Source organism: Cynocephalus volans, chromosome 14 (assembly GCF_027409185.1).
Source record: "Cynocephalus volans isolate mCynVol1 chromosome 14, mCynVol1.pri, whole genome shotgun sequence".
In the NCBI taxonomy this organism is placed as follows: Eukaryota; Metazoa; Chordata; class Mammalia; order Dermoptera; family Cynocephalidae; genus Cynocephalus; species Cynocephalus volans.
In genome coordinates this window covers 37,779,095-37,787,802 of record NC_084473.1, presented here as the reverse complement: position 1 = coordinate 37,787,802, position 8,708 = coordinate 37,779,095, and positions in this window count along the sequence as shown.

Here is an 8,708-nt window from a genome sequence, read left to right as displayed (position 1 = left end):
CCAGTCCCTGCTGCATGGAGTGAACTGTATGCCTCAGCACTGGGGATTATTGGAGAAATTAGTACCAATGGGAAAGATTGATCTGAAGGGTAACCTATGACACAAAGGAGGGAAAAGATTATCAAATTTAGCTAGTAGAAATCTACCTAGTTAGTAAAGTCAGAAGGAAAAAAAATGAGAAGAAAAGGCAGAATTATAAACCAGTTTAATTGCAATAGTGATGATAACCAACAATGCTGAATGAATCAAACCAGGGAGGGGTAAGGCCCAACTAAGGCCATGCTGTGTGCACCCTGCCCCAGCAATCATGCATTCACCTTGTGCAAGCTGGGTTTAGATGAGAAAAACTGCACGGAAATGAAAGAAATTGTAATGAGAGGGTAGAGTAGAACCTATTCTGGTTTGCTCCATCTTGAGAGAGTTCTAGGAAAGCAGTTCTTGGAGAAGTTTGCAATGCAAACCAAGATAATAGAAAGCAGTTAACTCACTCTCCAGAACACAGAAAAGAGAGACAGACCCTCAGAACTAGAGATCTGTTACTTCTTCTGTTTCTGGAAGAAGCCGTGGTAATAATGTCATGTTTCTACCTTTTTCCTAGCTTAATACAGCCTAATAGTGCCTTGTGGCTAGAAATCTGCACTGGGAAATCTGCACTGCCTTGTGGCTAGAAATCTAGAAATCTGCAGATGCTTACTCTATGGTGCCCTCGTGCCACTCAAATTCTTTCCTCTGCCCTTCTCTTCGCCCTGGAGATCTGAGCCTTTCCCAGAGTATAGTTGCAGACAAGGAGTCAACAGCTGGAACTGACCATTGATCACATGGCCAGGGGAAGCCTCTAGGTCTGCAGGCCCTTTAAGATGACCCTCACAAAGAGACCAGCTGGAGATGCAGGGGTTAGTGACACTTCTCAAGCAAAACAACAGTCTGAGCCTTTGTCCTGGCTGGTTCAGGGCTGAGGATAATTCGTTTTTGCAGCTGGAGACTTAGTTGTGAGCTGATGACCATAATAGTCCAATTGTACATAATAAGGTAAGAACTAGTCCTCAACAACTGAGATAATTGCACTAGCTGTGGCTTTAGCTATCACCAAATTAATATAAAATACCACATGAGTTGTTTTACATGACAACTTATATTTTATATTATCTCTCTTAATCCTCACAATAACTCCACGAAGTTGGCATAATTATTATTTTCAATATTAAGAATTTCAGACTACTTTCTCAAAGAGGTTGAGTAACTTGCCCAAGGTCACACAGCTACCAAATTACAGAGTCAAGATTCAAACTCAGTATTCTAAAGTCAGATGCTATTCTACTGCTGTGTCTCCTATTAAAAAACACCCCTATATTCATGACCCCAAAGGTCAGCAGACAGCATTAGCTCCACCTTACAGCTTGAAAACTAGCTGAGAATAAGATGGGAGAAAAAAGGTACAGGGGCAGCAGTAGAGGAGAAATAGACGATGGATGGAGGGGCAGGCAAGTATTGGCTCCACAGGCCTCACTGAACTTGGGTGTCTCAGGCTAGTGGGCTGGTACTGAGAAATGACTGCCTTGGTCAACTGAACCTAGAATTTTAGGGGCAGCAAAATCAAGCCACTCCCAAGTGGTAAAATGGTTCAGTACCTGAAGACTTGTGGAATAGGATTTATGACTCTGGGGGGAATGCAATCCTGCAAAAAAAGAAAGGCATTAAGGAGGTTTGGACTATAACAGAAGAGGCACTTTATCATGAAAACTGATTGCCCACAGAGACAAAGGGAAGCAAAGGTCTAGACACCAATCTCCAGACCAAGCTAATCAGACAAGTAGGGGCCTCTAGGGGAAAGAAAACATCGGTGATTCAGCAAATTTTGTTCCTCTAGCAACTCACTCTACAATTTAACTCTCCAAGGCTTCTCGAGAGTTCTAGAAGCAGCTGGAAAATTTTTCATTCTGGAGAAGCAGACCTATTCCACCCACCCAGACCTGCACTGTATATCTGCTTTAGTGTAAGACTTCAGTATCCCTTAAACATCCCCAAGTGGGGTGAGAAGAGGGACTGGGGATGGAGGAAGAGCTCATTTAAGCGTTATCTGTCTTTGACACTTTTGTGTGATTGAGTTCCCTATAGAGTTTACCACAGGCAAATTCACAATTGGACAGATAGTCTCTATAACATCTCAGGAGGTAGGGTAGGGTAGGTATTATTATTCTCTTTCTACAGATGAGAAAATTGAGACCCAGAGAATAAAATATCCACTTCATACCCTTTGTCTCTAACGCAACATTCTCTCAACTACACATACTGCCTATTGTGGGAAGGAGGAATCTGGTGCCTGGAGCAGGCTGATCCAGAATGTGTAGCATCTAAATGTGGTGGAAAAAGCACAAAAAACAGTCACCAAAAGTACCAAAGGCCCACTCCTTCAGAAGCTATTAGATATCACCTGGAAGAAGGAGACTTGCCTCATGTTCAGAGCCATTCAAGGAGCAACAATCCTCTCACTCCTCCCCTCATGTGCTCCTCCTGTGGGCACTATTATGGGTTAAATTGTGTCCCCCCCCCCACAAGAGATATGTTTAAGTCCTTACCCCCAGTACCTCAGAATGTGACCTTATTTGGAAATAGAGTCTTTACAGAGACAATCAAATTAAAATGAAATCATTAGAGTAGGCTCCAATCCAATATGAATGGTGTCCTTATAAAAAGGGGGAATTTGGACAGAGAGTCATGCATGCATAGAGGGAAGATGACATGGAGACACATAGGGAGAACGCCATGTGAAAACAGAGGACTGGAGTCATGCATCTAGAAGCTAAGGAATGCCTCAGGCTGTCAGAAGCAAGGAGAGAGGCATGGGACCGTTCCTTCCCTAGAGGTTTCGGTGGGAACAATGGCATGCTGACACCTTGATTTCAGACTTCTGGCCTCCAGAACTGTAAGACATACATTTCTGTTATGACACCCAGTTTGTGGTACTTTTGTTATGGCAGGAAACTAATGCAGGTGCCTTTTCCTGCCGTATATTACCTGCCTCTTCCCACCTTAGGCAACTGCAGCAGATGACAGACTCATTCTCTCCCAGGAGGATTCTGCAGAGTTCAGTCCTTAGTATTTTACTGCTGTTAAAGCTTTTCCTGTCTTCACAGTTGGATTTCTAATGTCTCTTCCTAAACTCATATCTAATGTTTTGCATTTCAAAGTATGTTTACTGCCCATAGAGCCAGACCTAACCATGTTCTGGTTGATCTGCCATTCTTAGCACAGTGTGTGGTTAATAGGACTACATATTCTACTGTATTGACTCCATCTATAGAACCAGGGGTTCTCAAACATCAGTGTAGAACAGAATCTCCTAGAAGGATGATTAAAGTATAGATTGCTGGGCTCCTGCCCCAGAGTTTCTGACTTAGCATGTGTGAGGCAGAGCCCAGGAATTTTCATTTTAAAAAAAAATTTATTTATTTTAATTGGCACATTGCAATTGTACATGCTTATGAGATATAATCTGAATTTTTGATACATATGTATGTTGTATAATGATCAGGTCAGGGTAGTTAACATAACCATCACCTCCTGCATTTATCATTTCTTTGTGGCAAAAATATTCAAAAGCCTCTCTTGTAGCTATTATACAATATACAAAATTTAAGTGTTAGCTATAGTCACCCTACTGTGCAATAGAACACCAGAACTTATTCCTCCTATCTAATTGTAATTTCATACATGTTGTTCAACCTCTTCTGTTTTCCCTCCCCCTTTCTCCTCCCCAGTCTCTAATAACCACTATTATGTCTCTATAATATCTCTTTTTTGGTGGGGGGGGATTTCACATATGAGTGAGACCATGTGGTATTTGTCTTTATGTGCCTGGCTTACTTCACTTAACATAATGTCTTCCAAGTCCATCCATGTTGCTGCAAATGACAGGATTTCATTTTTTTGATGGCTGAATAATATTCCATTGTGTATATATACCACATTTTAAAAGTCCATTCATCCATTGTTGGACACTTAGGTTGATTCCATATCTTAGCTATTGTTAATTAGGAATTTTCTTTTGTAACAAGTTCTCAGGTACTGCTGGTCTGGAGACACACTTGGAGAACCATAACCCTGAGATGCACGCGCTTGGGTGAGGGAGGGAGGAAAGGGGCAGTTAGCAATGGGCATGGGAGGTTGAAGGGAAAGCTAGTTCGGGCTCCAGAGCTTCAAACTGCCTGAGAAACCCAGTGCACATTTCTAATATGTTTGTCATCCACATTGAAGGTACCAGGATAGATTATTGAAACAAGTATATTTATGTCTGGACACTTAAAATATAAAGGGAAATATTTTTATATTTTTGTATCTTTGCTTCTTATGAGCCAACCTCAAATGAAAGTGGAATAATTCTCCTACCCTCCCACCAGATTTTATGGTTCAAGAGTCCTGAAGAGTTGTTTTGTAGTTCCCAACCCTCTGCAATGATTGAATGGCCATCTGTAATGCTTGTCTCTCTTCCCACCCATCAGAGTTATTCTTTAAGATTAAGGTATCCTAGGAGGTGCCACTTAAATGCAAACTCTTTGAGAAGGTGGGTAAGTCAGCAACAGGCTATGGTGGCTAAGAGTGTAGGCTTTGAAGTTAGATGCCCCAAGTTTCAATTTCTACTCCTCAGTGCACAGCAGTACAACCAAGTAACTCAACCTCTCTATGCCTAATTTCCATCTTTCAAATGAGAATAATAACACTACCTCCTTTTAGAGTGGTTTTGGGAACATTGTAAACTAATTCAGCCACAGGCATGTAGCAAACTCTCAATAAAGAGTTGTTATTGCTAGTTTCATCCCAATACTTTCCATTGACATCTTAGTGTGAATTCCTTTATCAGATAAACAGTCTGCCAATAGGTAAAGTAAGAGTTACAGAAATGTGGGGAACTGTGTTCAGGACCACGAGGATGGAGCACTACTTCAGGACAGCAGGGCATACAAGGGACACACAGCAGGAAGGACACCAAAAGAAGGTAAATGATGGTGAAGTAGGAGACACAAGGATATAAAAATTAGATTCTTGTGTCACACTATTGCCTATGGCTGAAACAGAGAGCTCCAATGCTATGAAATAGACTTAATAATTTTGGTATTTATTTGTTTATGCTTTTTCTTTCTGGAATTGAAGATCAAACTGTATTAACTAAATTCAAAAGAAAGAGTTCCTGGATTTCTTTCTCTCCAAATAACATTTAGATGAGTTGAGTGTAAATGAATATGAAACAGATGGATTAAATTGCCACTTAAGTATACAGGGGATTGAGAAGCAAATAGAAAAGACGTTGAGCAAAATACACACAGTTCACTGAACCTCAAATACTTGAAAAGGTATTTGGAAGGGGAACATACCCAGTATGCAGCTGGAGCTCTCCAGACCCTGAACCCTCTGCCTCCCCTGTTTGGGGGTTTCTCAGAGTCCCTGATTCTACTTATCTTCCTCTGTTTTCACCAAGAACCACAGACAAGCAGCAAAGCTTCATTTCATCATGAGAACATATTCCCATTGTGTTATTTTACTTTTAACAGTGAAATTGGTTAAAAGTTCTCTAAGAACTAGACTTCAAAACTTACTTACATTTTCCGCTCCTGAAAAATCACAATAATAGCAGATCAAGGTTAGTGACCATGTGGGTTTTAAACTCAAATTGCTGTATTTATTCATGTAACCGGCAGGTATATACTGAGCAGCCACAATGTGTGTGAAATGAATGAATGAATGTGCAAACATTGGGTACTAACTCAGACAATAGCAGACACCAAGATAAGTGGCATGCCTTCAAAGACATTACACTTTATTTTTTTTTAATATTTATTTATTTATTTTCATTATTATTTTTTTAAATTTTATTTTGTTGATATACACTGTGGTTGATTATTGTTGCCCCTTACCAAAACCTCCCTCCCTCCTCCCTCTCCTACCTCCCCCCCAACAATGTCCTTTCTGTTTGCTTGTTGTATCAACTTCAAGTAATTGTGGTTGTTATATCTTCTTCCGCCTCCCCCCCCCTGGCTTTGTGTGTGTGTGTGTGTGTGTGAATTTATATATTAATTTTTAGCTCCCACCAATAAGTGAGAACATGTGGTATTTCTCTTTCTGTGCCTGACTTGTTTCACTTAATATAATTCTCTCAAGGTCCATCCATGTTGTTGCAAATGGCAGTATTTCATTCATTTTTATAGCTGAGTAGTATTCCATTGTGTAGATGTACCACATTTTCCATATCCACTCATCTGATGATGGACATTTGGGCTGGTTCCAACTCTTGGCTATTGTAAAGAGTGCTGCGATGAACATTGGGGAACAGGTATACCTTCGACTTGATGATTTCCATTCCTCTGGGTATATTCCCAACAGTGGGATAGCTGGGTCGTATGGTAGATCTATCTGCAATTGTTTGAGGAACCTCCATACCATTTTCCATAGAGGCTGCACCATTTTGCAGTCCCACCAACAATGTATGAGAGTTCCTTTTTCTCTGCAACCTCGCCAGCATTTATCATTCAGAGTCTTTTGGATTTTAGCCATCCTAACTGGGGTTAGATGGTATCTCAGTGTGGTTTTAATTTGCATTTCCCGGATGCTGAGTGATGTTGAGCATTTTTTCCTGTCTGTTGGCCATTTGTATATCTTCCTTAGAGAAATGCCTACTTAGCTCTTTTGCCCATTTTTTAATTGGGTTGCTTGTTTTTTTCTTGTAAAGTTGTTTGAGTTCCTTATATACTCTGGATATTAATCGTTTGTCAGATGTATATTTTGCAAATATTTTCTCCCACTCTGTTGGTTGTCTTTTAACTCTGTTAATTGTTTCTTTTGCTGTGCAGAAGCTTTTTAGTTTGATATAATCCCATTTGTTTATTTTTCCTTTGGTTGCCCGTGATTTGGGGGTCGTATTCATGAAGTCTGTGCCCAGTCCTATTTCCTGAAGTGTTTCTCCTATGTTTTCTTTAAGAAGTTTTATTGTTTCAGGGTGTATATTTAAATCCTTAATCCATTTTGCGTTGATGATAGTATATGGTGAGAGGTATGGGTCTAGTTTCATTCTCCTGCATACATATGGATATCCAGTTATCCCAGCACCATTTGCTGAAGAGGCAGTCCCTTCCCCAGTGAATAGGCTTGGTGCCTCTGTCAAAGATCAGATGGCAGTAAGTGTGTGGGTTGATTTCTGGATTCTCTATTCTATTCCATTGGTCAGTGTGTCTGTTTTTATGCCAGTCCCATACTGTTTTGGTTATTATACCTTTGTAGTATAGCTTAAAGTCAGGTAGTGTTATGCGTCCAGCTTTATTTTTTTTTGCTCAGCATTGCTTAGGCTACACGTGGTCTTTTATTATTCCATATAAATGGCTGGATAGTTCTTTCCATTTCTGAGAGAAATGTCTTTGGAATTTTGATGGGGATTGCATTGAATTTGTATATCACTTTGGGTAGTATGGACTTTTTCACTATGTTGATTCTTCCAATCCAAGAGCATGGGATATCTTTCCATCTTCTTGTATCCTCTCTAATTTCTCTCAGCAGTGGTTTATAGTTCTTGTTATAGAGATTTTTCACCTCCTTGGTTAACTCAATTCCTAAGTGTTTTATTTCTTTGGTGGCTATTGTAAATGGGCAGGCTTTCTTGATTTCTCGTTCTGCATGTTCACTATTGGAGAAAAGAAATGCTACTGACTTTTGTGTGTTGATTTTGTACCCTTCTACTGTGCTGAAATCATTTATCAATTCCAAGAGTTTTTTTGTAGAGGTTTTAGGCTGTTCGATATATAGGATCATGTCATCTGCAAACAGGGACAGTTTGACTTCATCTTTTCCAATCTGGATGCCCTTTATTTCCTTCTCTTCTTTTATTGCTCTGGCTAGTACTTCCAACACTATGTTGAATAGGAGTGGTGAAAGGGGGCATCCTTGTCTAGTTCCTGTTCTTAAAGGAAAAGCTTTCAGCTTTTCCCCATTCAGGATGATATTGGCAGTGGGTTTGTCATATATAGCTTTAATTATGTTGGGATACTTTCCTTCTATACCTAACTTATAGAGGGTCTTTGTCATGAATGAGTGCTGAATTTTATCAAATGCTTTTTCAGCATCTATAGAGATGATCATATAGTCCTTCTGTCTGACTTTATTAATATGGTGTATCACATTTATTGATTTGCGTATGTTGAACCAACATTGCATCTCTGGGATGAATCCCACTTGATCGTGGTGAATAATTTTACGTATGAGTTGCTGTATTCTGTTTGCTAGTATTTTAGTGAGGATTTTTGCATCTATATTCATCAAGATATTGGCCTGTAGTTTTTTTTTCTGGTTATATCTTTACCTGGTTTTGGTATCAGGATGATGTTTGCTTCATAGAATGAGTTTGGGAGATTTGTGTCTGTTTCAATCTTTTGGAATAGTTTGTAAAGAATCGGTGTCAATTCCTCTTTGAATGTTTGGTAAAATTCTGCTGTGAATCCATCTGGTCCTGGGCTTTTCTTTGTTGAGAGCCTTCTGATAACAGCTCCAATCTCCTTTATTGTTATTGGTCTGTTCAAATTTTCTGCGTCTTAATGGTTCAGTTTTGGAAGCTTGTGTGTGTCCAGAAATTTATCCATTTCCTCCAGATCTTCAAATTTGTTGGCGTATAGTTGTTTATAGTAGTCTCGAATGATTCCTTGTATTTCAGATGGATCAGTTGTAATATC